The 27,899-nt window shown below is 41.4% G+C and overlaps 1 protein-coding gene across 4 annotated transcripts in view; it reads left to right on the forward strand.

The window, feature by feature from the left end:
* The window catches only part of LOC120716433 (protein phosphatase 1 regulatory subunit 29-like), a 310,216-nt gene that overhangs the window by 268,382 nt on the left and 13,935 nt on the right, over positions 1 to 27,899 (forward strand). The gene's annotated exons all lie outside the window — the stretch shown is intronic.

Genomic DNA, 27,899 nt, shown 5'->3' on the forward strand with positions numbered 1-27,899 from the left:
TTACTATATACAGTAATGGACTTCTATTCATTTTACATCAAATTAAAACTTTGGGTGTCAGATAATTATTTATTAAAAGCTAGACATTTTAAATGAGAATAAGAAAGAAAAGTATGTCTTTGTGCCCCTTTTTCCCTGTTAATGCCCTATCGGCCCCCCTGGCTAAACTTTGCTAGATCCGCCCCTGCACAGTTACCAGCGTCAGCTACGTAGAAAAAGATCCTCGAGTAGAAAGTAATATTAAATACATTCTAACAACAGCTGATCAAGCTTAAACGTGCTGCTGTTGTTCAGCCGCTGGTTTCCTCTTTCTGGTGCAAAGTGGGCCAAAAGCAAACTAGAGACACGGACTCGTGACAGAAAAGCCAATCAGCTGATCGTTAAGCAGTTTCAGGATTGAAGTAGCAGTAAGAAGAGGCAGTCGTTTGTTAAGCTTAACGCAGGAATGCTTTACAAACATTCAGAGATGGACTTACACACTTGCTTTACTTCTCTCGGGATAACTTTGTCGGAGATGAAATGCCGGGTTGCTAGCGAAGCTCCAAATGCTATCCAGACCACCGACAGGTCCTGCATGCCACAGCCGCTCTATCACGTGATGCATACTGCTCGATGTGCTAACGTTCTGAGGTGAGTTACGGCGTGTTGCAAGTTTTGTGAGGTGCTTTCGTGATATTTAATGGATCGGATTACATTTTTTATTTTTCTCTGATATCCGATCCAGTAATTTAGGTCAGTATCGGACCGATACCGATACGTAATATCGGATCGGTCCATCTCTAGTATTTATACACCACTCAGTATTTATTTTCATTAGTTATTATTAATCTTTGGCTCTCTTTCACCTTATGTCATTTGTCCAGTCTCACTGTCCTAACCACCAACCAGTCATGGCAGATGGCTGCCCCTCTCTGAGCTTGATTCTGCTGGGGTTTTCTTCCTGCAAAACAGAGTTTTTCCTTCCCACTGTTGCCAAAGTGCTTGATCATTTGGGGTTGTTATATTGTTGGAGTTTCCTCTGTTTTCTCTGTATTATTGTAGGCTCTCTACCTTACAGTATAAAACGCCCTGAGGCAACTGTTGTTGTGATTTGGCACTAATATATATATATATATATATATATATATATATATATATATATATATATATATATATATATATATATGTATAAAAACACCCAGCACGCCCCTGCGGGTGGTTTATCCTTCAAGCTCGGGTCCTCTACCAGAGACCTGGGAGCTTGAGGGTCCTGCGCAGTATCTTAGCTGTTCCCAGGACTGCGCTCTTCTGGACAGAGATCTCCGATGTTGTTCCCGGGATCTGCTGGAGCCACTCGCCTAGCTTGGGAGTCACCGCACCTAGTGCTCCGATTACCACGGGGACCACCGTTACCTTCACCCTCCACATCCTCTCGAGCTCTTCTCTGAGCCCTTGGTATTTCTCCAGCTTCTCGTGTTCCTTCTTCCTGATATTGCTGTCATTCGGAGCCGCTACATCAATCACTACGGCCGTCTTCTTCTGTTTGTCTACCACCACTATGTCCGGTTGGTTAGCCACCACCATTTTGTCCGTCTGTATCTGGAAGTCCCACAGGATCTTAGCTCGGTCATTCTCCACCACCCTTGGGGGCATCTCCCATTTTGACCTCGGGACTTCCAGGTTATACTCAGCACAGATGTTCCTGTACACTATGCCGGCCACTTGGTTATGGCGTTCCATGTATGCCTTGCCTGCTAGCATCTTGCACCCTGCTGTTATGTGCTGGATTGTCTCTGGGGCATCTTTACACAGCCTGCACCTGGGGTCTTGCCTGGTGTGATAGACCCCAGCCTCTATGGATCTTGTACTCAGAGCTTGTTCTTGTGCTGCCATGATTAGTGCCTCTGTGCTGTCTTTCAGTCCAGCTTTGTCCAGCCACTGGTAGGATTTCTGGATATCAGCCACCTCCTCTATCTGCCGGTGGTACATACCGTGCAGGGGCTGTCCTTCCATGATGGTTCCTCGTCTCCCTCCTCTTTCTTAGGTTTCTGCTGCCTGAGGTATTCACTGAGCACTCGGTCAGTTGGGGCCATCTTCCCAATGTATTCTTGGATGTTCGTTGTCTCATCCTGGACTGTGGTGCTGACACTCATCAGTCCCCGGCCCCCTTCCTTCCGCTTAGCGTACAGCCTCAGGGTGCTGGACTTGGGGTGAAACCCTCCATGCATGGTAAGGAGCTTTCTTGTCTTTATGTCAGTGGCTTCTATCTCCTCCTTTGGCCAGCCTATTACCCCAGCAGGGTACCTGATCACGGGCAGGGCGTACGTGTTGATGGCCCGGATCTTGTTCTTACCATTCAGCTGACTCCTCAGGACTTGCCTGACCCTCTGCAGGTACTTGGTGGTTGCAGCCTTTCTCGCGGCCTCTTCATGGTTCCCATTTGCCTGCGGGATCCCCAGGTACTTGTAACTGTCCTCTATGTCTGCAATGTTGCCTTCTGGTAGTTCAATCCCCTCAGTTCTGACTACCTTCCCTCTCTTTGTTACCATCCGACTACACTTCTCCAGTCCGAACGACATTCCAATGTCATTGCTGTATAGCCTGGTAGTGTGGATCAGTGAATCGATGTCTCGTTCACTCTTGGCATACAGCTTGATGTCATCCATGTACAGGAGGTGGCTGACAACTGCTCCATTCCGTAGTCGGTATCCGTAGCCAGTCTTGTCAATTATCTCACTAAGGGGTTCAGGCCTATGCAGAACAGCAGTGGGGACAGAGCATCTCCTTGGTAGATCCCGCACTTGATGGTGACTTGTGCTATGGGCTTGGAGTTGGCCTCTAGTGTTGTACGCCACATCCCCATTGAGTTCCTGATGAAGGCTCTTAGGGTCCCATTGATCTTGTACAATTCTAGGCATTCCAGTATCCAGCTGTGGGGCATTGAGTCATAGGCCTTCTTGTAATCAATCCAGGCAGTGCACAGGTTGGTCAGTCTGGTCTTGCAGTCTCGGCTGACTGTTCTGTCTACCAGTAGCTGGTGTTTTGCGCCTCTGGTATTCTTGCCAATTCCTTTCTGTGTCCCGCTGATGTATTGACCCATGTGCCTGTTCATCTTAGCCGATATGATGCCTGACAGGAGCTTCCATGTAGTACTGAGGCAGGTTATTGGTCGGTAGTTGGAGGGGATACAATATATATATATATATATATATATATATATATATATATATATATATATATAAACAAAACTGGATAACAACATTGAGTATCAGTATTGTTCATCACCTTGAGGTGCTGTCATGGTCCTAGTCTTTGATCAAGCATTTTGAGTCTGTAGACTTTCAAGTTTTGTTTGTTGAATATTTTTGTTTGATTCTTAGTTTGCTTTGTGTTTACTTTTTTTATCTTCATGTATTTCCATAGTGTATTTAGTCTGGAGTTCTTAGCTCCCATTTGTGTTAGAGTTTAGTTTTTCCTTCAGTGTTTCTTGTCTCATCCTGTTGTGTTTAGTTCACTCTTGGTACATGACAACCGATGCTATCACTCAGTCATGTGTATGCTAATATAAAATATATCTTGCATACAGAAAAGCAGACACAGAAATGACCAAACTTGAAGTGCACTGTCTTTTACTGCTTTGCTTTTTGATTGGTGTGCTTTATTTAACTGAACTAAAGTATAAAAGAGTTTATATTTTGGAGGAGAAAATAATTATGCACTGAATGTGAACCAACCCAAAAAGGTAGTGATGACAGATGTCAGGGCAAGTAGTCTTCGGGACCACTTCACAGCTTTTCAGCTCCACTTGTTTGCTGTCATCTGCTTCTGTCACTCAGTTCGTGTCTCAGTCATTTCCTTCTCACACATGCTGTCTCCTGCCTCTGCTTCCTTTCCCTTTTCCAGACAGCTTTTCTTGGTTATACTCGACACATCTCAGACCACATGTGTATTTCAGAGTGAAGAAATAAAAGAATGAGAGAAACATAAATTATAAAATTGTTTTATTGAATTATTTACACTTACAGGGCCTTCACATGGATAACAGTCACCATGCAAATATACTCTCCACATCTTCTCCTCACTGATAAGACTCTCAGACACTCAGGAGAAGACTTCCATGAAAAGCCTGCACGTTATCATTCAGTTTCTAATGAGTGCTCTACTCTGATCTGAGCAGCCAGCAGCACCTTTTGTTAATGCCAACATCTTTCCAGCCCTGAATTCTGCACCTTTAAAATATATATATATTTTTAAATCTCTCCAGGCAGGGCAAACAACTAATTAATCTTGAAAAGTCCAAGCATTGTCTCGTGAACTATAGAGGTAAAATATAACATGGTATCTACCTACGTCAACAGCAACAATGGAGCCTCATTTATGTCTTCTAACCAGGGATAAGAGGGGACTAAGAGCAGGTAGAAGCAATAATGCATGAGCAATAATTCAATGTTTTTTGTTACTACATACTACTACATAGGATACACACAAATGCAGGAGTGATCTCATAAAGCAATGGAAAAATGTGTTCCTGGACATCCAGAGCATAACTCTTTGGAGTGAGGCCAGGGCTTGTCGACTCTCCTGGACAGCTCAGAGAAAGTGTACCCTGTCACGTTCCTCAGCATGCTAAATAGCAGCCAGCCTCTTGCTGGTAGGCTTCAGAGGTCTAAAAAATTCCCTTAAACAATAAACTTGGGAGATTCATTCTTTTTCACATGCACTTTTTAGCCTTGAATAGCAAATTGTACTGGAAAACCATAGAACTGATAGGATTCAGCAACATTTATATGACTTTGACTGTTACAGTTATTTATTTTACTACAGTTAACCCTTTAATGATAAGTGTATCATATCTGATACACAAGTTTTTGAGACTGTTTTAAAAAAACAAAAAATGTTGCATTGTTTAGGCTTTTTAGGGTTAAACATAAGATATACTCATTAGTATCACACACCTTCATCTTCAACTCTTCGTATTTTTTGGACATTTACTGAACAAGTTAAAGGAGCTAAGTGTAACCGTTCCAAGAAAGCTCTTTAGGTAATGCATGAGCATTTGTGTTTAAAGAAACAACACAATTGTGGTGCATGTGCAACAAGAAAACTAGCTTGGTGACTGATGACCAGAACTCCTCTCCCTATGGCAACTTGAGCAGTCCTTTACTGCTATAAAACTGCATTTCTTCTAATTCTGTTGCTAAATTTCCTCGTTATTTCCCCAATCTCAGACAGCAGGCTGGGAAATACAACCTCTGCTGCCCTACATACCCTTTGTCTTGCTCCAGTTCTACTTGGATGGTAAGGTTTTTCACATGCACTCAGACTATCAATTAAACCCCAGTGGGAGAGAGAAGTTGAAGAAGAGTAGAAGAGAGGAAAATGTGGAAGGAAGGTGAATCAACATAGCCTGTCTCTGTGAGTGTGTGTGTAAGAGACATGTCCAGACAGAAAGAATGATTAGGGGGTTTTGTGGATGGCTTTTACATGAGCCGTGGGAGAGAGTGAAGAAGAGAGGAATGCAAAATATCCCACAATGGAAAGTCAAAGGCTTGCTGTTTGACAGAATAACAGTTAAGATATTGATGGCCAAATGGGAGTGGAGATAAAAAGAGAAGAAAAAGAGAATCTGTATCTTGACACCACGGCAAAGGGGGGGGGGGATTTAGAAAAGGAAGGTGGAACATAAGAACAAGGAGATGACGCGAATGTTGGGGTAGAGGAGGTGAAGGAGAAGGCTTTCATGAAAGCTGTGGAAGGATAAGAGAAAAGCAGAGAAGGTGTAATGAATCACGAGGTCAAGATGTGAGGAGAGAAGGATACACTAGACGAGTAAAGAAAGTAAGGAAGTGAAATGACTGAATGGCCGAGAGAGGGTTTGAAAACTTTGACAGAGTTGAATAAGACAAGAGAGGAGGGGAAATGAGTCACAAAGTGAAACTACAGTCAGGGATGTGTTTTGTATTTTCTTTAAGCATATAAGATCTGCAGAAGTTTTCAGCTGAAGTTGAAGGACACTGCAGCAGTTTAGGAAAAAAATATGGGAGCAGTGAATCTTGAGGCCAAAAGCTCAGGTGACATAGCTGATAGTCTTGGGTACAAAACATCAAGGTTTTTTAAAAAAAAATATGGTTGGCATGATTCACAACATTATATATGTTTTCATTATTATTATTTTTTTAATTTAATAAATATTACAATGAGGGCAAATCGCTGTTTATGTACTTTTTTATCGCTGCTGGGGGCAACTATGTAGACTTATAACAGAGTTATAAATGAGATTTAGCAAAATGAAAGGTGTTACAGTTTTCACAAACTTCCAAAAGGAGCTGCTGTTTGCAGCATACTTCTGCCAAGTATATAAAATGGGAAGCCCACAGGATCATAGAACAACAAGCTCCTCATGAGCATCCCTAAAGAAACTGTATCCATGGTATCCAAGCAGTATCCATGGATGTGACACGACAGCTATAGAGATTGACAGACCACGTGACTTTCGCGCATTGCATGCTGGGAACTCGTGGCAAAACAATCCAAGTACCGCATCAAATGCAAGCATTTGCAGCACCGCAAAACGTTCATTCTCCGGTTCCAATACCTTCTTGCTTGTTCTTTGTCCGCCAAAAAAGTTATGTACAAAACGCAGGAGAACAATGCCGGTCCGTACAAAGACAGACTTGATGAAAAGTCAAAAAAAAAGATATGAGGAAAAAATCAAACGAGTGAAAGGGTTAGACCCGTACAGCACACAGAGTGGACAAAATACGTTAGTGTGCTGCCCAACTTTCACCATGCTCATATTTATAATCATACGGTTCTTGGAGTGAGTGCATACACTCATGAAGTTTAGTAACTTCAGGTCACTGCAACAAGCCCAGGTACAGTTTACCGACGGATGGGTACAGGACCTTGAAATGCACCGTGTAGAACGAAAGACCATCATACGTATCATAAGTTTACCAGTCTCACAATCAGCTTCATAAATAGACATTCGTTAACAGTTTATTAATAGGACCTTTAAGCTCAACGGTAATTAATTAGTAGTGGAAATAATTTCTGGTACGGATTACAGAAATGTAGCAGTGACAATATTGTACGCTGTAATCGTACTGGGCAATTAGTGATACAAAAAAGCTGTTTTATCCTGTGAATAAAAGTATATGTTTTTGTCAATGTACCATGGTAATAACAGAAGCGAAATGCAATATTGTGTCAGGACAATTCACTATTTATGCACAATAAACAAAGGAGCATAGCGCGACCATTTCTGTTCAGCGCCAGACTTGCTTGTAACCTATATCACCAATTATGTTAAGAAAAATGACGTATTAACTACTACAAAACTCTTGACCTTGTTCCAATGTTCCAAGATGGCGGCGCGTGAACAACGCGAGGCTCAGTGTCTCTCCAGAATCTGCTATTTAGCGGTTTTTTATCTACTTTTAACCGGATTATTCGTCCAGAATTGTTGTGCGTTGCTGACCTACAGCAGACAAGAGCTTCTGGACATCTGGACTCACAACTCCAACAGTTTTATCACCGATCTCCGACTCATCCCAGAGATCTCCAGAACACCGGAGGCTGCCCACTCTCCCCGGCCGGGCGGAAGTGCAGGCAGACGGCACCGAGATCGTAAACAAAGGCGAGGTAGGCACGGAGGGCTACGGGCTAAGCTAAAGCTAACACCATACCGGCTGCCTTTACCCAGTATTTTTCTCGCCAATGTCCGTTCTCTGGCAAACAAAATGGATGAGATACGGCTCTCCATCACTAACAACAGACGGATTATGGACTCAAATGTCATGTTTTTCACCGAAACATGGCTGAACAACAGCTGCCCGGACAATGCTATCGAGTTAGCAGGACGCCACACACACCGAGCCGACAGGCTAGCAGATGACTCCGGCAAGACCAGAGGTGGAGGTTTGTGCATTTATATTAACAATACTTGGTGCATGAACTCCACTACTACTGAGAGTCACTGCTCACCTAATGCGGAGTTTTTAATGGTCAAATGCAGACCTTATTACAGTGGGGCAAAAAAGTATTTAGTCAGCCACCGATTGTGCAAGTTCCCCCACTTAAAATGATGACAGAGGTCAGTAATTTGCACCAGAGGTACACTTCAACTGTGAGAGACAGAATGTGAAAAAAAAATCCATGAATCCACATGGTAGGATTTGTAAAGAATTTATTCGTAAATCAGGGTGGAAAATAAGTATTTGGTCAATAACAAAAATACAACTCAAAACTTTGTAACATAACCTTTGTTGGCAATAACAGAGGTCAAACGTTTACTATAGGTCTTTACCAGGTTTGCACACACAGTAGCTGGTATTTTGGCCCATTCCTCCATGCAGATCTTCTCGAGAGCAGTGATGTTTTGGGGCTGTCGCCGAGCAACACGGACTTTCAACTCCGCAAGATTTCTATGGGGTTGAAGTCTGGAGACTGGCTAGGCCACTCCAGGACTTTCAAATGCTTCTTACGGAGCCACTCCTTTGTTGCCCGGGCGGTGTGTTTTGGATCATTGTCATGTTGGAAGACCCAGCCTCGTTTCATCTTCAAAGTTCTCACTGATGGAAGGAGGTTTTGGCTCAAAATCTCACGATACATGGCCCCATTCATTCTGTCCTTAACACGGATCAGTCGTCCTGTCCCCTTGGCAGGAAAACAGCCCCATAGCATGATGTTTCCACCCCCATGCTTCACAGTAGGTATGGTGTTCTTGGGATGCAACTCAGTATTCTTCTTCCTCCAAACACGACGAGTTGAGTTTATACCAAAAAGTTCTACTTTGGTTTCATCTGACCACATGACATTCTCCCAATCCTCTGCTGTATCATCCATGTGCTCTCTGGCAAACTTCAGACGGGCCTGGACATGCACTGGCTTCAGCAGCGGAACACGTCTGGCACTGTGGGATTTGATTCCCTGCCGTTGTAGTGTGTTACTGATGGTGACCTTTGTTACTTTGGTCCCAGCTCTCTGCAGGTCATTCACCAGGTCCCCCCGTGTGGTTCTGGGATCTTTGCTCACCGTTCTCATGATCATTTTGACCCCACGGGATGAGATCTTGCGTGGAGCCCCAGATCGAGGGAGATTATCAGTGGTCTTGTATGTCTTCCATTTTCTGATGATTGCTCCCACAGTTGATTTTTTCACACCAAGCTGCTTGCCTATTGTAGATTCACTCTTCCCAGTCTGGTGCAGGTCTACAATACGTTTCCTGGTGTCCTTCGAAAGCTCTTTGGTCTTGGCCATGGCGGAGTTTGGAGTCTGACTGTTTGAGGCTTTGGACAGGTGTCTTTTATACAGATGATGAGTTTAAACAGGTGCCATTCATACAGGTAACGAGTGGGGGACAGAAAAGCTTCTTACAGAAGACGTTACAGGTCTGTGAGAGCTTGCACAATCGGTGCAAGCTCTCTTGGGGGAACTTGCACAATCGGTGGCTGACTAAATACTTTTTTGCCCCACTGTATCTCCCCAGAGAACTCACTTCGATCATACTCACTGCCGTGTATATACCCCCCGACGCTAATGCTAGGTTGGCCATGAAAGAACTTTCTGCAGCCATTAACACCAGAATAAACACCCCGAGGCTGCTTTTATTGTTGCTGGCGACTTCAACCACACCAACTTAAAGACAGTCCTCCCCAGATTCCACCAACATGTCTCCTGCCACACCAGAGGAGACAAGACTTTAGACCATGTGTATTCCAACCTGGCTGGAGCCTACAAAGCCACACCCCTCCCCCACATTGGACAATCGGACCATCTCTCCCTGTTCCTCACACCTAGGTATTCACCACTCATCCAACGTGTGAAACCTGCTGTGAGGACAATTAAAGTGTGGCCAGAGGGGACAGACGCAGTGCTCCAGGACAGATTTAAAAACACAGACCTGGACCAGTACGCCTCATCTGTACTGGATTACATCTCCGAAACCACAGACAGTGTCACCACCCAGAAACGGATCACCATGTACCCCAACCAGAAGCCTTGGATGAACCGGGATGTTCGTCTCCTCCTGAAGGCCCGCAACACCGCCTTTAGGTCAGGAGATGCACACGCCTACAGCACAGCCAGGGCTAATCTAAAGAAGGGCATCAAAAAAGCCAAACACCATTACAAAAAGAAGGTAGAAGAACACTTCTCCAACTCCAACCCCCGACGCATGTGGCAAGGACTCCAGACCATTACAGACTACAGGACCACCAAACCCTCCCCCGCATCCTCTGATGTCTCCTTCCTCAACGAGCTCAACAACTTTTATGCTCATTTTGAGCAAGGGAACCCCACAACCAAAGCAGACATGACGCCAGACCACCAACCTCTGACTCTCTCCCCCACCGATGTAGGAGCGGTGCTGAGCAGGATCAATGTCCACAAGGCTGCAGGCCCTGATGGCATCCCCGGGCGTGTTCTCAGAGCGTGTTCTGGGGAGCTTGCAGGAGTGCTCACAGACATATTCAATCTGTCCTTGGCCCACGCTGTGGTACCGGCCTGCTTCAAATCCACCTCCATCATCCCGATACCCAAAAACTCCAACCCATCTTGCCTCAGTGATTACCGCCCAGTAGCACTCACCCCCATCATCACTAAGTGCTTAGAGCAGCTGGTCCTAGCACACTTCAAATCCTGTCTCCCCCCCACCCTGGACCCCCACCAATTCGCATACTGCCAGAACAGGAGCACAGAGGATGCAGTCTCCATCGCACTGCACTCTGTCCTCTCACACCTGGACAACAACAACTCCTACGCCAGAATGCTGTTTATAGACTTCAGTTCAGCATTCAATACAATCCACCCCTCACAACTCATCAGGAAACTGACAGACCTGGGCATCAGTTCCCTCATCTGCAAATGGTTACTGGACTTCCTGACCAACCGCCCCCAACATGTCCGGCTGGATAACCGCTGCTCAGCTACAATCACGATGAACACCGGTGTACCACAAGGCTGTGTGATGAGCCCTTTCCTCTACTCCCTCTTCACCCACGACTGCAGACCTGCTGATGGTTCCAACACCATCATTAAGTTTGCAGATGACACCACGGTGATTGGCCTCATCAGTGACAACGATGAGGCCGCCTACAGGGAGGAGGTGGATCGTCTGGTTGAGTGGTGCGACAGAAACAACCTGCTGCTTAACACCGAGAAGACCAAGGAGCTCATCGTGGACTACAGGAGGAATGCTGACCCACATCCACCCATCCACATTAAGGGGACGGCTGTGGAGCGTGTGAGCAGCTTCAAGTTCCTGGGAGTCCACATCTCCGAGGATCTCACCTGGACGACCAACTGCTCCAAGCTGGTCAAAAAGGCTCACCAGCGCCTCTTCTTCTTGAGGACTCTGAGGAAGAACCACCTGTCCTCAGACATCCTGGTGAACTTCTATCGTTGCACCATCGAGAGCATCCTGACCAACTGTATAACAGTCTGGTATGGGAACTGCTCTGCCTCGGACCGGAAGGCGTTGCAGAGGGTCGTGAAAACTGCCCAGCGCATCGCCGGAGCACCACTTCCTGCCATAAAAGACATCTACAGGAAGCGGTGTCTGAAAAGGGCTGGGAAAATCATCAAAGACCCCAGTCACCCATCACATGGACTCTTCACCCTCCTGCCCTCTGGGGGGCGCCACAGGAGCCTCCGGACTAAGACCACCAGGTACCGGAACAGCTTCTTCCCCACAGCTGTCAGACTCCTGAACTCTGCCTCCTGACATCTGACCCACGTTAAACTCATGGACTGAACATACACACACCCACAATGGACAACTGTACCCTCAAACACACAATAATAACATGGACTGAACCACCACTCACAACCACTAGCACTTTATATAGCCTCTGTAGGAATTATCTACACCCTCACTTATCTTAACTGCACTACTGTATAGCTCTGTGTAAATAACCATTCTGTACATTCGATAATCTTTAATCCTACAACTGTTTACAACTTGCATAGTTCCCATTTCTGTATAGCTGTATATCTCAGATTCTGTAAAGTTATTTATTTCATATTCTGTATAGTTTTTCATATTTGTATCCTGTACATAGCTTGTACTCATTACAGCCTGTACATACTTATAGTTATAGAATATTCACAACATACTTCATACCGTGTACATTATAACATACCATAATAGACCCATTTCTGTAATATACTCACATATCTATATTATTGCTAATATATATTGTAATATATCTATATCACTAAAGCACTTCTGGATGGATGCAAACTGCATTTCGTTGCCCTGTACCTGTGCATGTGCAATGACAATAAAGTTGAATTCTATTCTATTCTATTCTATTCTACCTTTGTGGAAATGCTTGGAGCAGACTAACATGTGAGCTGGAGTGTTCTGGGACGTTATATTTGGTCTTTGAATGGCTGCAATCCAGACCACCCGTCGCCTCTTTGTTACTTCGGAAACATGGCTCAAACAATTTCTCTTCCACGACGTAATCCGATAACAACCGATCTCTTTACCCGTCGGCTTCCCGTGGCTGTCATGCGACCGGCTATTCCAGTTAATAATACAACAGCTTCTTGCCATTTTTTGGGTTTCTTTTTATCACTGTGTAACTGATTTCAATTGAAAGCCTGCGTGCGCTAGTACCGCTTGCTACGAGTTCCCAGAATTCTTTGCGGTTTTACCCCTGAATGACGTCACATTTTCAATCTCTATAGGTCTTTTTATTTAACTAAAATTTTGTGATTACTAATATGTAAAACACGTTTCTCTGTTAGATTATTTCGATTGCATTCCAAGTCAACATTTTTGGTAGTGATGACTAAAGTATTATCACATGTCAAAACTCCTAAACGGAATCCAACACTAAATAAAAACTCAAAAGCTCCTGTCAGTCACTTTGGTTCAGTTTGTTGCACATTTTAGCATTTGAGGGGTGTCCCAGATCCTGTTCAGCTCTGCCAGCAGGATCTCGGGATTGCAGAGTCGGATCAGTCCACAGCTTTGACAGTGAATCTGTTAGTTGAGGTTTTTCATACTGCACAGGTTACAGTGACACTGTTCAGCCTACAGATATTCATTAGGTGTTCACAGAGTGCAACTTTAGCTTTTTACCTAATGCTAAAAATACTTCATTAGAGATTTCCCATGTCACTGTGCACAGGCGAATATGTATTTGGTTTGTTTGTTTTAACAATTATCCATGAAAGGTTTAAGCAGTGGAGTAATATATGACAGATGCAATCTGCTTCATTAAAAAGTTTGCCATATATTCCCATAACATTCAGTTCTTTTTCTTTCATCTTGTGCTGCCCATCTGTTGTTTCATGACTTTCATCACCAGTGCTCAGTTATAAGTAGTGTTTTGCCAGCAGCTTTTATTATTTTTGGCTTATGAACTGTTCTTAAAGTCAGTTTGAAAAGCTTAAAATTTGGCTTTTTGAAATATGCAGATGCTCCGTATGACTGTCTCTCTTTTTCTACAGTCTCAGTTAATTTCACTTCTGCTTTAACACAGTTTTTTATTCCATCTATGTTCATGACATTCTTGTTCATGGAAAGAATGGTGGTGCAGTTGTTAGCATTTTTGGTCCTCAGTTCGAATCTACAATCTGGACAAGGCCTTTCTGTGTGGAGTTTGGATGCTGAGTTCTCTCTGGGTACTCTAACATCTTCCCAAAGACATGCACTTAGTCTTTAGACTGGGATAAGCAGAAGATAATAGGTGAATGGGTTATCACGGTTTCATGAAATGGTCATAAGACCAGACTAAATGTGACCTGTCTCATGTCACTCTGGTGAATTCTTGAGTCAGAAAGCTGGATTACATGCTACAGAACTGCCTGTATCCGTCACATCCAAACCAGTAAAACAAAATATTCAACTCTACTTGAACCCGTTATTTTATCGGTCAGTAACTCAATCTGTAAAACATGGCCATCATACACACATACCCTCTTCTTCTAGGATAAGATTCGAAATACTGGCCCAGCTTGTTTTAAGTACAAATGAAGCATTTTTTTAATATGATATTAAAAATGTAGTTAAAGCTTTGGCAGGGAAAAAGCCTGAGTAATCTTTCAGATGTTGCTGATGGAAATTCTTCTATCCACTACGTCTGGATATGTCTTAAATAAATACATTTCAAAATTGAAAAAAAGAAAGAAAGAAAAACAAACACACAGCATTTAATAGCAGTGAATCAGCAGGAAAACTTTTAGTGAAGACCATGACCTGATTTTCACATTTCACAACACACCAAACTTTTTGTTTTTTCTGAAAGCTAAAACGCAGCTTTTTAATATGCACGTTAAATGTTTTAAAGCTGTCTACATGAATAGAAAAGTAAAACAAAAAGGGGGGACTTGAGAAAGTGTTTGGGTGCCTGTAGACGGTCACCTCCAAACACCTGATCCGTGTTTGACACCGAAGATATGACCCACATGTAAATATTATCATTCAAAACTGCTGGATTGTCAAGAGTGCCAGTCAGAATTTCTGTGAAACAGACAGTCCAGCATTCATAATTCTGTCTGTGCTGTCGCAGACGGGAATCTGACAGAAGGCTGCATCTCAGCGAGGGCTGTCAGTGCCCTCAGTGTACCAAACACACTCCTAGAAACACCAGGGCTCAAAGCACAGCTTTCATCTGATGCACTCTGTGTGTCTTGGTGGATTTTTATTTTTTATCGCTCTCTTTTTTTTAGGTCACATTGGGTTTCTCGTTCCAGTCTTCGGTAGGCGTTGTGACTCCTCTCTATTTGTCTCTCTTAATCTCTGTCTGTTTATCTGCTTATCTCTCTCTCACATGGATGCACATGTATACATGAACCATTTCATCAAGCTGCTAAATCATTTGAAATCAAGTCATGGACTGCAGCTTGCTGCATTATGTGTATGCTGATTTATGTTCACTCTTTCCAGTAAATACCACTGAAATCTGACTCTTTTTCAGCAAAACATTCCATCTGGTTACAGTAATTCAAAAGTGTTACCCTATCTTCCAGCACAGCTGGTGCCTTGCTCAAGGTCAGCTTGAATGGACTTGTTAGGGGAAGAAAAAGGGGCTGCCTTAACGACAACAACAACAAAGCACTGTCATGTAATGCAGGTCAAAACAGGGCTCCCTGGTGTTACCTGTGCTCAACTGTTTAAAAGCTGGACTGATTCTTTTATTTTTCTTAAGAACTAACTTTCCCCTTTAGCATCTTTATTTCTTTACTCACCTAACCTTTCGTGCTCAAATTCAGGCTGCGTTTAGAACTGCTAAAGTGTTAAAAGCAACACTATCAACAACTATCAACACTATCATCAAATGGGAAGGTGATCAATATATATTCAACACTTGGAATATTTTCAGCCAAAATATTTAGTTTTTCTTCTTGGCTAGTTTACTAGCATGAAATGAGGGAAGAAAAAAAAGCCAAATGCTCAGTCAGAGACTCAAAAGAAAATAACGCATTTTACAACCAGATGAAAGTGAAGGGCAAACAGAGAGCCTTTAAAAGTCCATTCATGTTACAAAGCTCTTTTATGAGCATTCCCTGTGTGTACAACAGGTTGTAAAACATAAACCAGTCAAATTAAAGATATTTTCTGCACTGTGTAACAAAATTGATTAGCGTTTAGTAGGAGCCAATACATTGCAAATAAAGGCTCACCTGCTGGCACCGGTTAAGGCTTTATTCTAACATGCCAAGAAAATGAGGCTAAGTACCAAAAAAAGTCACAAAAACAACTACAAAATCAAAGGTAAGGACAGGTTGAAGCAGGGCAGTGTGGTTGTGCAGTGATTAGCACTGTTGCCTCACTGCAAGAAGGTCCAGAGTTCAATTCTATCATCTGTTCAGGGTCCAGGTTAATTGATGATTCTAAATTGCCCATAGGTGTGAATGGTTGTCTGTCTCTATGTGAACGACTGGTGACCTGTACCCTGCCTCTTGCCCTAATACAGCTGGGATAGTCTCCAGCAGCCCTGAATGGATGGATGCATCAAAGCATTTATACTAGCTTTGCAAGCTGTGTAAACATTTATTAGTAGCCATTGTTGCTACAATAGCTTTTGATTTATTAGTGAAAATTCCAAACTTGAAATAATGACAGCTAAAGGAAGAATAAATTTAATATAACTACTTTTCTTTTCCTGAAATGTTTTTAATCATCCACTTCTTACAAAAAAGAACTCAAGAACAGGTGTTGGCCATCTTCAAAGGAAAGGTCTTCCATCAAAGCACCATGTATACCAAGTGATAAAAAAATAGATCAAAAAAAGGTTAGAAGTCACACAACACCTCAACTTCCTTCCTGTGTTTCCCAAGCACCGTCTCCTTTCCTGCCATTTTAATGTATCTCCGACTAATGTAGTTGTGAAGAATGATGTGTTTATATTTGCCAGTGTCGTACATTTAGCGAGGCACCTCAGTCTGTTTAAATGCAATTACAGTGACTGATGGTTATCTCCATGCACCCCTCTGTGTCTAAGTGCCTCCCATTATATCTCCATGTGCCTTCTGTGCACCATGTGCTTTGCGTGTATGAAGGAGTGGAACTGTATATCTAGCTTTGCATGCACCTTTGATTATATGTGTGCACAACTCAATGACTTTGACTGTTATCTGTGGTTGTGGGGTTTTACTTCGATTCCTGGGCAGCTTGATTTATGACACTCGATAGATGTTGATTTCGCAGGGCAAGCACTTTGTTTAAATTGGTGTTTTTGTTGGCATGTTGACAGGTGCCAGCTACAATTGACAGAACACGTTACTTACTAACAGGTAGTCATGTTACAATGGAGCAGACCTTGGAGACATGGTGGAATATTTTGCCTTGTTGTTCTGCATCATTAGACCAGCTATTCATCCATCCATTTTTGCATGGCTATTTCAGGGTTGGGGGTGCTGAAGCATATCCCAGCTGTCATTGGGAAGAAGTTCATGTAGGTTAAGATATCTCAAAGCTTTTATCACTTGATCTTTTATTGCATATGATTTGGGCATTACCTATTTGTAATGTGCACCAGTTGAGCTGTTGTGTTCGTGCTGACCACTTCAGTCTTTAAAAAGACATGTTTATCTCATTGAAACAAGACAAATACAGGATAATAGAAATAATCAAGTCAGTACATGAAGTATAATTTGTGTTCCCATGTAGAAGTTGCCATGTTGTAATAAGAAATCGCAGTTCAATGGAGAACTTTCCACATTTATTATCCTGGGGAGTGTGACCAGTCTACCAGAAAACAACTGTCTCCACATTGAGGTTTTCAGCAATCAAGGTGTTTGTCATAATTTGAGGAATTTATTAAGCTTGTCTAATTAAAATTATATGAAACACACTGGTTCTGGTTCCTTTGCATATATTTTTCATCGCCTCAAAAAGGGGGAAAAAATTGGACTTTTGTGGCAGATGATCCAGCGTCCAGGTGCTGTGTGACACCATAATCGACACTGTTTCCATTGTTTTTGTCTGATTGTCCAGTGTTATATTTTCTACAGCTGCCTGTGTGTTTTTGTCATTCGAATACGTGACAGCTGAAATGACTGAGGCTGTTTGTTTTTCTTTTTGAAAGGTTATTCCTGGACGTTTTTGTATCCAAATAAGACAAAGTTCTCTGGTCAGCATTTTATACTGATTTATGTATTTAAATGAAATAATGACTAAGAATTTTTCCACAGTCGCTACCAGAAAGTTGTCAGATGTAATCTGTTTTTGTTTTTTTCAAATTTGGAAATGTGTGCCTTCAAAATTGGCAGCGACCAAAAATAACAATTTTCATTTTTCACAATATCTGAACACCGAGCTGTGCAACATTTCAATATACTCAGAAAACTACTCCTCACAGCACTGGGCACTGAGCTATCTGCCAACAAAGAAAAAAAAGATTACTAATGCTCTCATGCTGGATAGCTTCTGTGTGTGAATGTGTGCATATGTGCAAGCATTTGTCCTTCTGGTACGACTGATGTACCAGTTTAAAGCAGCCTCACCAGAAAAATGACAATACTTGCATTTGGCATAAAGTCGGCAACCTCTTGTGATGATGTAAGAGCATGAAAAATGTCTCACCTTTGCATAAAATCACCATGGCAACCAAAAAAGTGTATTTTAACCCATATCATTATATTTTTCTAACCCTTTCCATTACTTTTCACTGAGAGACTTTGGTGACTTAACTTAACACAGTAAACATAACTTTAAAAAGTTCCAGGAGTCACTGACAATCACCTGGGTTTTTTTTACAGATACTCATTCTTGCTTCCTTGGACTGACCAGGAAATAATCTGTTGATTATCATCACTTGTCCCAGTAAATGTTAAAAACTACTCTGCTTGTCTTCACTATATCACACTGTCCCCATTCTCATCCTCATCTCTCTTTTTCATGTAACGTTCAAAAGGCATCCAAACCACAGTAGGCTTAACCTGTTGGAGTGACTTAAATGACTTTAAGACTTAAAATTGAGGACATAATTTATTCCTCAAACCCTCATCTATCCTTTCTTCTCATGTAAAATCCTTTTTTTTTCTAACACTTGCTCTTTATTTCCTTCTATCCCTTTTTCCCCTCGCTGTCCCCCTGCAAGTGTAGGAAATGCTGCTCCCATAGAGGACTATTACTTCAACATACCTGCTGAGTAGAGCTGAAGGTCACCTCTGCCTGTGCTCCTAAATAATTAAGACACAAAGTATAGCAGACATTCACATACACAAGGTTGTGTACTGTACAACCAAGTACAGAAACCCACAAAAATGGGCATTACTGGTAACTACTGATTATTGTCTACACCAGCGGTGCCCTCCATTACCGGTCTGTGAGGAGTTTGGTACGGGCCGGGACAGCTGAGGCTCGGGTGTGAAATTTATGGTTTTCAGCGTTTTTATTGGTTTTCATTTTTATTTTATTTTTTATCGTTTTTATTGTTAACTCGGTTTCCCTGGGTTTTTTCCAGTGTGTTATGAATAAATATTCCTTTTTTTGTACCGGTACTGGTTTTATTTTGTTGTATTTATCCGCGACACCTTAAAGGTCGGTCCGTGAGAATATCATCAGACTGAAACCGGTCCGTGGCGCAAAAAAGGTTGGGGACCGCTTGTCTACTCTGTCGCACTGAAGAATGTTGTTAGCTTATATTAGCTGAAGAAACCAGACTCTCAGTGCAACCACCTACATGTTTCTCTACAAATAGCATTTAGACAAGTCGCCCTAGTAACTCGTCAGTGAGAAGAACAAAACAAAAGGTCGTCCTGTATTCAATCCCAAGTTGTCGAACGTTGATACTGGGTCAGATGTTTTGACTCACTGGAAAACTCAAAAACCAAAGTAAATCGGAAAATGTTTACCATTTGTCTTCTAGTTGAAGGTCAAATGATTGCACGTGTATTGTCTGCCACACCACCTGCCATAAGAAATTAACTTGAAGAGGTATTCCTGTGCAACCAAAAATGAGATGCCAAGTATGAAAGGGGTTCTCGAAAAAGTGTCAATATGTGATTAGCTGGGAATTAGAATTAGAAGGAAAGATTAAAAACAACGGAATGGGGGAGGCTTTTTCAAGAGACAAAACTAATTACTGGAAAATATGTGGTATGTTTAACAAGGGTGAAAAAGCCTTAAGCAACTGTATGTGCTATCATTTGTGCAAAGCTAGTCATCTTTTAAGGGTGCAAAACTCACCATGGATACCTTGAAACTGAGTATTTAGAAAAGTTTCTTATTACTAAGTCCAAAGTTTTGGTATTTTACCAACTGAAGATTTATTCAAGAGGAATGAAATCATTCAGCCAAATTTATAACCATTCTGACACTAGTCACATCACCAAACTGGGCTAGCTGACAAAATTAGAGGTTTGGTGGTTTGCAGCGTGTGATGGATTCAAGCTGAAAGCCTGGGAACCACAGAAACCAGGACCATGAAAAAAAAGCTGTTATATTGTTAACTATAATCCAGGTGTAAGTGCCACAAATAAATCCACAGCTGCTGCAAAAAAAAAAAAAAAAAAAAAAAGAGTCACGCTGGTATTTTTTATTATTATTAGTTTTTAATTTGGAGATAATTACTAGGGGTGCAACGATACACAAAATTCACGGTTCGGTTCGGTTCGATACTTTGGTGTCACGGTTCGATATTTTTTCGATACAAAAAAAATGTTCATGCATTTTTAATTTGTCATTTATTAAAATTATAAATATATATTTTAACTCAAAAGTACAGTTTTTAAATTTAACCCTAACCCTTGTGCGTGTTTTTTATTTTGACAGCGAATGCGCACCTGCGGACCATTTATGTGTAGCCCTGGTTATTTAGCTCATCATATTGCAGCCACAGAAATTCTTTTGTCCATGAAACCATAAAGCTGCACTTTCTTTTTGCCTTATAGTCTGATTTGTCATAACTTCTCCGTTTTGTGGTAAGCTTTTCTTTGGCTGTCACTTCTTCACCCTGACCTGTCTTATTTGGCTCAGCAGAACTGAAATGCTTTTACACGCTCACTCACATAAGCTCAGCGATTCTCTGCGCGATCAACCTCTCACATGTTTATTAAGCTTGCTGCGGGAGATTTCACTTGTCATGTTTGCATAGTAAGCTAACGATTAATAAGACGATGTCAGAGGAATTGGTGCACAAATTATCATCACTCACAGATCAGTGCTGTCGCTCTTTACACACAGTTCGCACGATTGCAAAGTGAAAGCAAAAAACAAGCGCAAATTCAAACGCGACTTCAATGTGTCACATATTGACAGTGGCTCACCGATGCCAATGACATAATTACCCAGCTACATTTCTGAAAGAATGCAAAAGCATTGACATATATTTTTCCTACAATAGCCCGACGGGCAGGGAAGAGATAGATTTTGGTAGCCCGACTGAAAAAATCGCTAGCTCTGGGACGTCGGGCTAGCGATATTGCAAGCCCTGTATCTGATTGAGGAATCACTCATCTTTGGAAAAGAGAGTTTATTACAGAGAAATGGCTCTTTCCAAAATAAAAGCTATACTATCCACTTCTTCTGGGCTATATTCTCAGCAGCATAAGGAGAATCATGTGCTAACAGCTGTCTAAATGACTCGGCTAAAGTTAGTAGCATGCTTGTTGTTTTTGTCTTTGCACTAGGATGATGTCGGCGTAAATGTGCAGTCATATTCGTTGTGTTCCCACTAGTGCTTTCAGGTTAATCTCGTTGAAATGACCTTAACGCCACAACACGGCAAATCTCCGTTAACGAGCTACCGCCGATCGCTCCGTGCATGGGGCTGGGCTAGACGGCAAACACTTTAACGAGCTAACTGCGCTAACACACAAGTTCACACCAATGTAATTGAGCATTGCATGGCACATCCAACATACTGTTTTACTTTAGTCCATGACTCGCTTACCTTCAGGGTCATACGTCACATGAAAACCAAAATAATTCCAAACGCCAGATCTGAATGAGGGTGGGGGAGGTGCCCTGCGCTCTTCCTTCTGACTATGCTGTCTGTGTTGAGCGCTCATGATCTGCGCTCCAGTGCATAGCAGTATCGAACACGATTCCTCGTCACACAACAGCATCGTATGATAAATAATTACAATGTTGTATTGTTCGATATATGCGTACCGACCGAAGCACTGTATCGAACGGTTCAATATCGATACGAATATCGTTGCACCCCTAATAATTACCATGTCAGATTAGATGATTGTAGTGATCAAGTCTTATTGTGATTTGGCCAACAGCCACGGCAGCCTACTGCTGACAAATCATAGCTTGTGGTCGGTTCTAAGTTTTGTGACAGAAAGTTATTGGAAGTAAGATGGTAATGAAATCAATTAGGACTGGCTAAGATACAGTATGCCTTCCAAAGTGTATCCTCAGCTTTAAGTTCTTAAGCTCATTATGTCCTCACAAAGGCACAGGTAAAAGAACACACACACTATAAAATTAGAATGATGTAGGCCCATCCTGCAGAGAGCTCTCTCACTCCTGCAATCACTCAACTTATTGAGGCGAATAGCCTCAGGCATGCTCATGGGTTAAGTTAATGAGAGCACCATTAAGCGTGGCTGAGTTTCATCGTACATCAGTCTGGAACAGACTGTCACTAGGGCCATGCTAATCAACAACTAAACAACATCCATATGTCAGATTAAGAGTGAAGTCAGCTTTAGAAACTGCAGCCTGGCACTGATGGTCTAAAGAGCTCAGACCTCCTGCCATCTGAGCGCAAAGATAAAATCACCCAAAACGAAACATTCATTGATGGCGTTTGGTGATGGATCAACGTTGTTCTATGAAATCCAGGGAGTCACTGAGTAGAGCTTGTGTAAATCAGTCACATTTTGAGTGGATATGCCAATTAGCTGGACAGGAAACTGCTCATGTTTAATAGTCTGTTCAGTGACTTTAAAAATGAATTCAGTGGGACTACATTTTAAATGCAACTTAGCATTTGTGATTACTGGCAACGAGTCCTTCACAGGTGAAGGAATTTTGGGCCATTATTGTTTAGACGGTTGTTTTAATTCAGACACAGTGTAGCAGTTTTAATGTTTTCAAGCATGAACAGCCTGTTGAAGGTCATGACAAAGGATCTCTACGTGATTCAAGTCTGGACCTTGACTAGGCCTCTCTAAAATCTGAATTTTGTTTTTGTCTTTTTTAATCATTCAGCTGTGGACTTCTTGTTATGTTTCAGACTATTGTCCTGCTGCATGACCTGAGTCTGCTTGAGCTTCAGGGCATGAACTGATGGCCGGACAGTCTCTTTTATGATTTTCTGGTAGAGAGCAAAGTTCATAGTTCCATCAGTTACAGCAAGTCATCCAGATCCTGAAGCAACAAAGCTGCCGCAGGCCATCACACTACCACCACCATGTTTGCAAGTGTCACTGTTGAGAAGGTTCATCTCTGTTCCAAGTTTTCCCCTTTAGTGGATAATGGCTCTCACTTTGGTTCGCTGGAGTCCCGGAGTCTTAGAAACAAAGTAATTGGCAACTATTTCTGAGCTGTTTTTTTAGATTGTGTAATGATGTGTTGCTTTATCAGGTCTTTTAACCTACTTCACTTTGTCACACAGGTTCTATTTAAGTGACTTCTTGATTCAGTAAGCAAGAAAATTGAACTTAGCTGGGGTTTTGCAAAAAACTGCAATAAGAATTATTGCATTTTCTCACGTAATTAGATCAAGAATCATAAAAAATAATAAATGAAAGTCAAGATCCTTTATAAAAATGTGGTTTTTTAATATGAGGGAACAGAGTGAAGAAGAGGGGAAGTCATTTTTAAACAAGAAAAAGAATTTTAGGCTGAGTCCTGTGCATTGTTGTTGCTAACATCACACTGATCAGTAACATAAATCATCACTGATGTCCTGTGCAGCTCTGCTTTTATAACTTTTAAACTGGCAAAATCCTCCCAGCTTTAACAGAACATAACAAGAGGCTGAAAGCACTAAGCAGATAAAACTTCCACTCTGGTCTACTCTTCCTGTGGGACTGTGTCTACGGTAAACGTGTTTGTGGTAATTTTGCGTCTGTACACCACCAATATGTGTTTAAAGAGCAGACTTCTAGTTTTAATTAGATTGCAACAATTGCATTTATTGTTTAGGAATTACGGACAGTTTTAGACTTAATTCCCCATTTTCAGGGTCTCAAAGGTAATTGGAGAATTTACTGATGCAATTTGAACTCTTGAAATCAACTTCAGGTCTTTTATCTGCTTAATTTGTCATGAAATAATGAAGCAACAGGACTCACCTGGCCACGCAGCTTTCTATCAGTCAATTGTCCAATTACTTTTGAACATGACCATGCTGCAGGAAATGAGAAAGCTATTAGAACAAAGGAAAAGCTAGAAAGCAACAGAAGAAAACCAATTTTGAAGTTCAGAAAAACGAAGTAGACATGAAAGGGGATGAACATGAATAACAGTGCAGCGGCTTCAAGAATGTTGAAAGGAAAGATGAGAAAGAAGTGAGGAACACAGCTGCAGCTTTTGAATGTAAAACAGGTTAGGATTCACAGATGGTGTTAATAGGCCTAATTCTCTGCTCTGCCTCTAAGGTGTTTCCCATTCTTAGTACCTGGCTGGGAAGGCTTGACTACTCGACCAGCTGGCTGGCGGGTTTGTTCATTGATCTGCTGTTGGACTGACTTGTTGGGTTACTGGATCAGTGCTGGACCTTCAGGATGGTTGTCACCCTAAGAAGCTAACTAGCTGATCTTTGGACTGTTTGACTTGTGGATTACAGATTTTCTGAATTAATGGCGATGCTTAGTTTGATTTGTGAAACACTGAAAAACATCAATATTTGCATTCAGCAGTGTTTCCTTCTATGTGTCCTGCACTTCTCTCCTGTATATCTGCCTTTCTTTCTTTCTCACTCGGTGGGATGACCTGATATGCAGGGTAGCTGTGCAGGGTACATGTCTTTCTTATTACTGTTCTCTCCTCAAATGTTGCTGCTTAGTTGGTGATTGATTTTCTGAACCTGTTTTTCTTTGTCCTCTCCTAAAGTCATGCAAAACACGCAGACCAGAAAAAGAATTCAGTGAAAAAATCACCAACACACAGACCAAACTGTGAAAACATTGTATCAACTTAGAATTTAAGATGTCAATATGTGATGCAGTGCTTATCCAACCTTTAGTCTAATCCAAAATCTAGTCCATCCACGGTCACAAAAACCCGCTAATCTATCTCTCTTCCTCCTCTTAAACCAACTTCCCTCTGATTGGTTGCTCCTTGCTAAAAGTGTCTAAATAGCAGATTTATAGGGCAGCTGTGTGCTAGTCTAACATAATTATATTTAGCATATTTCTATCCCAGTGAGATCACAAAGAGCTATAGAACTTTTATGCCTTTTGTTTTCCCTGCTCATAGAGATTACTTGTTCAGTGTGTGTATTTTGACTGTGCATGCTGCCTGCTCTTTATTCTGGTTTTGCACTCTGTAGTACCAGGTTTGTCCTGAATTATTTATATTCTCTTTACATGCATTGTACAATAATCCATTATATTCTATAACATTACATATTTGGAGTGTTGCTATCCTGTGAAGACAAAACACCCCAAAAAAGTAAATAAATTAAAAAATAACTTAAGTCCTTGATTAATGCTTTGGGGTCTAAGTTATTTTGAATTAATTAATTATTTTATTTTTATTTTTTGCTAAATACAATGAAAAATATCTCTGCTGATTTTAAAGGCTTGAGGACCGTCGAACTTGGGTAACTGGCGCTGTCTGTCTATTAAGTGGATTCAAGATACTTTTGAAAAAATGAAGGTTAACCTTGAGACAGTCTGCCCACCAAACAATGCTTGGTGCAGTCTTGACCTGTTGAACTGGTTGGTAAGTTAGGACTTGACTATGTCCTAACTTGTGGGCATCAATATATTTTGTACTTGTAAATCCGTTTTGTAACCTCGCAAACCAAAATATCTGAAAATGTTATGTTTGTGCATCCATAAATGAGAATTTGTGTGCATGTAAAAATGATTTGTGTTTCTAAAAAAAATTTTTTTTTGTTAAGGTCTTTTTATAAAGCAAAAAACCTACATGTAAAACTCTTCTTTCCCCTCGCTTGCATGTGAGTTTCAACTTGCAAGTATAAATTTTGACCAGATACTTCTTCCTTTCAGCTGATTGGCCAGCACTGGTCCCGGGCCACCCATGACGTTGTGTTTGAAGCAACACTAAAGTAATAATGGTATCTCTGACCATTGGTATATCAAATCTTCATCCTTTGAACAGCTACCAAAAGTTAAGCTTATAAGATATATATATATATATATATATATATATATGTGTGTGTGTGTGTGTGTGTGTGTGTGTGTGTGTGTGTCTGTGTGTGTGAGATATTCGTATGTGTATAATAACACACAAGTTTTTTCTGATCTTAGAGCAGTTAAAGCTAAGACAAGCTAGTGGCGCGCTAGACAGAATGTAGTAGCAAGTTACTAGCTTAGCATGCTGGTCTTCTATCCCATCAAAGTCCACAGATTTATGGCAATGTGATCACTCAAAAAATAAATAAATAAATAAATATATATATAAATGACATTAATTTTAAACAGCTGGTTAGCTCTTGGAGTCTGCCTAGTTCTAGCCTTTGTTACAGGGTGTTAATATTCACAGAGTCAGAAACATCAGACAGCACAGCTTCTACCACTGAAAAACGTGGTCTTACTTTATGTGATTTCCATTTTCTTGGTGACCTGACATCATTAATTCTGTTTGTCAGATACAAAACTCTAATTAAAGCTCAGCTCTCATGGACAGTAATTAAAAACAATGAGAGCCCTGTTTGAAGAAGAAAAGAAGGTGGGAAACAAGGCTGTCGCTCCCTTTGTTTTCTTGTTAAAATAAAACTGATGGCATGAATATCATGCAAGTAGTGAGGAGGGGAGGTGATAGCGCACAAAAGGTGTCAGGTTATGTTTTGGTGATGAAGTATATTCATTTGTATTTCTAGCTGAAAGGCAGCAGAGATAAGCAGGCTTAAAAACAAAGCAGACAGGAGAAAAAGCTGGGCAGAAAAGAGACAGGAAGTCAGATAACAGCAAATTTGGTTATAGGCAGAGATGGAGGGAGAGACACGAGACTAAACCGGACGATAAGACAGAATGGACTAGTGTGGTCATGATCATTACAGCATTATAAATTAAAAATACTGTGGAAGTTGTTGTTACGGGGCTCTGCAGTAAACAACTAGCTTTCAAGTGGGTCCTGACTGACTAGACTTTCATATTTTTCAGCACAGTAAATATCACGTCAGGCTACCAGTCATGTTGTATCAGATATGATGTGAATATGAGTTCCCAACGGGGGAAAAACAGCCTTACGGTAATCACAAGCATGACACACTCAGTTTTTTTTAATTATTAAAAATTGTTTTTCTAGCTTCTGAAATCTTCTTAAACTGCAGAATTGAGCCAGAGGCTTTGTCGGTCCATTCCATTAAAACCTAAGAGGAAAAAAAAGATCAGAATTGTGTCACTACATCGTATTACCAGCCTTGGAGATGTTTTCAAAGAGCGAAGAGGGAAGCAGTTCAGGAACGGGATGAAAGAAGAAGGATGAGAATCTGTGTCAGTGTCAGCATGGCATGATGATCAATGTCCAAATCGTTGTTTGATGAATGATTCACTTTAGTTGCATCTTTTCATCGGGAAATGGAATGAAGTAAGGCTCGCATACACACAAGTACAATCACTGAAACCAGGCACTTCAAAGTCCAATCCATAAGAGATGATTAATGAATGACTTTCATAATTACACTGTTGATGGGGATAACTAGCTGTTGTTTCGCAGCGGTTAAGTTGTACATTTCTTTTTTTTTTTTGTTTCCTTTTGTGTTTTTCATGCACTCATGAGGATGACAGCAAGTGTGGGTCAAACGCAGGTTAAAGGCCTCTGGAGGAATTGAAATGCCAATATCAATTTCACAGAATAATGTGAAGGGAAGCCTTTTCCCTGTGAGGCTAACTAAGATGTGCAAAGAGACAGATGATGAGAAAGAAAAGGAGGGAAGAACAGATTATCACAAACGGGTCACTTGAACAGAAGCACCCAAATCTGTCTTCTGTTTGTCCTGGTTTACACCGTGTCAGTGCTTCACTTCCTTGAGACACATCAGATTCCCTTCATCTACTTGAGACAACCTAAAAACATAAATAAATATAAGTTTTTTAAAAAAGGACAAAGGGAAGTGTATTTGGAATTGAGCAAGTCTATTTCACAGTTGTTGTCACTATCAATTAGCTGTCATTCATGTTTTGGCTAGATAACTTTCCCCTGGGAGGAAATCAAAACTTTGAAAAATAATTAAAAGAGTTGCTGCTGTTTTGATGAGATACATAATATTTTACGCTGGATTAGAGCCTAAACCATGGTTAATCCCCAGAGAAAGGTAACTGGCTAAATGTCAGCTAGCATCCTGTTAAAACATGCAAATTAC

Source organism: Simochromis diagramma, unplaced genomic scaffold (genome assembly GCF_900408965.1).
Source record: "Simochromis diagramma unplaced genomic scaffold, fSimDia1.1 OVJJ01000325.1, whole genome shotgun sequence".
Taxonomy (NCBI): Eukaryota; Metazoa; Chordata; class Actinopteri; order Cichliformes; family Cichlidae; genus Simochromis; species Simochromis diagramma.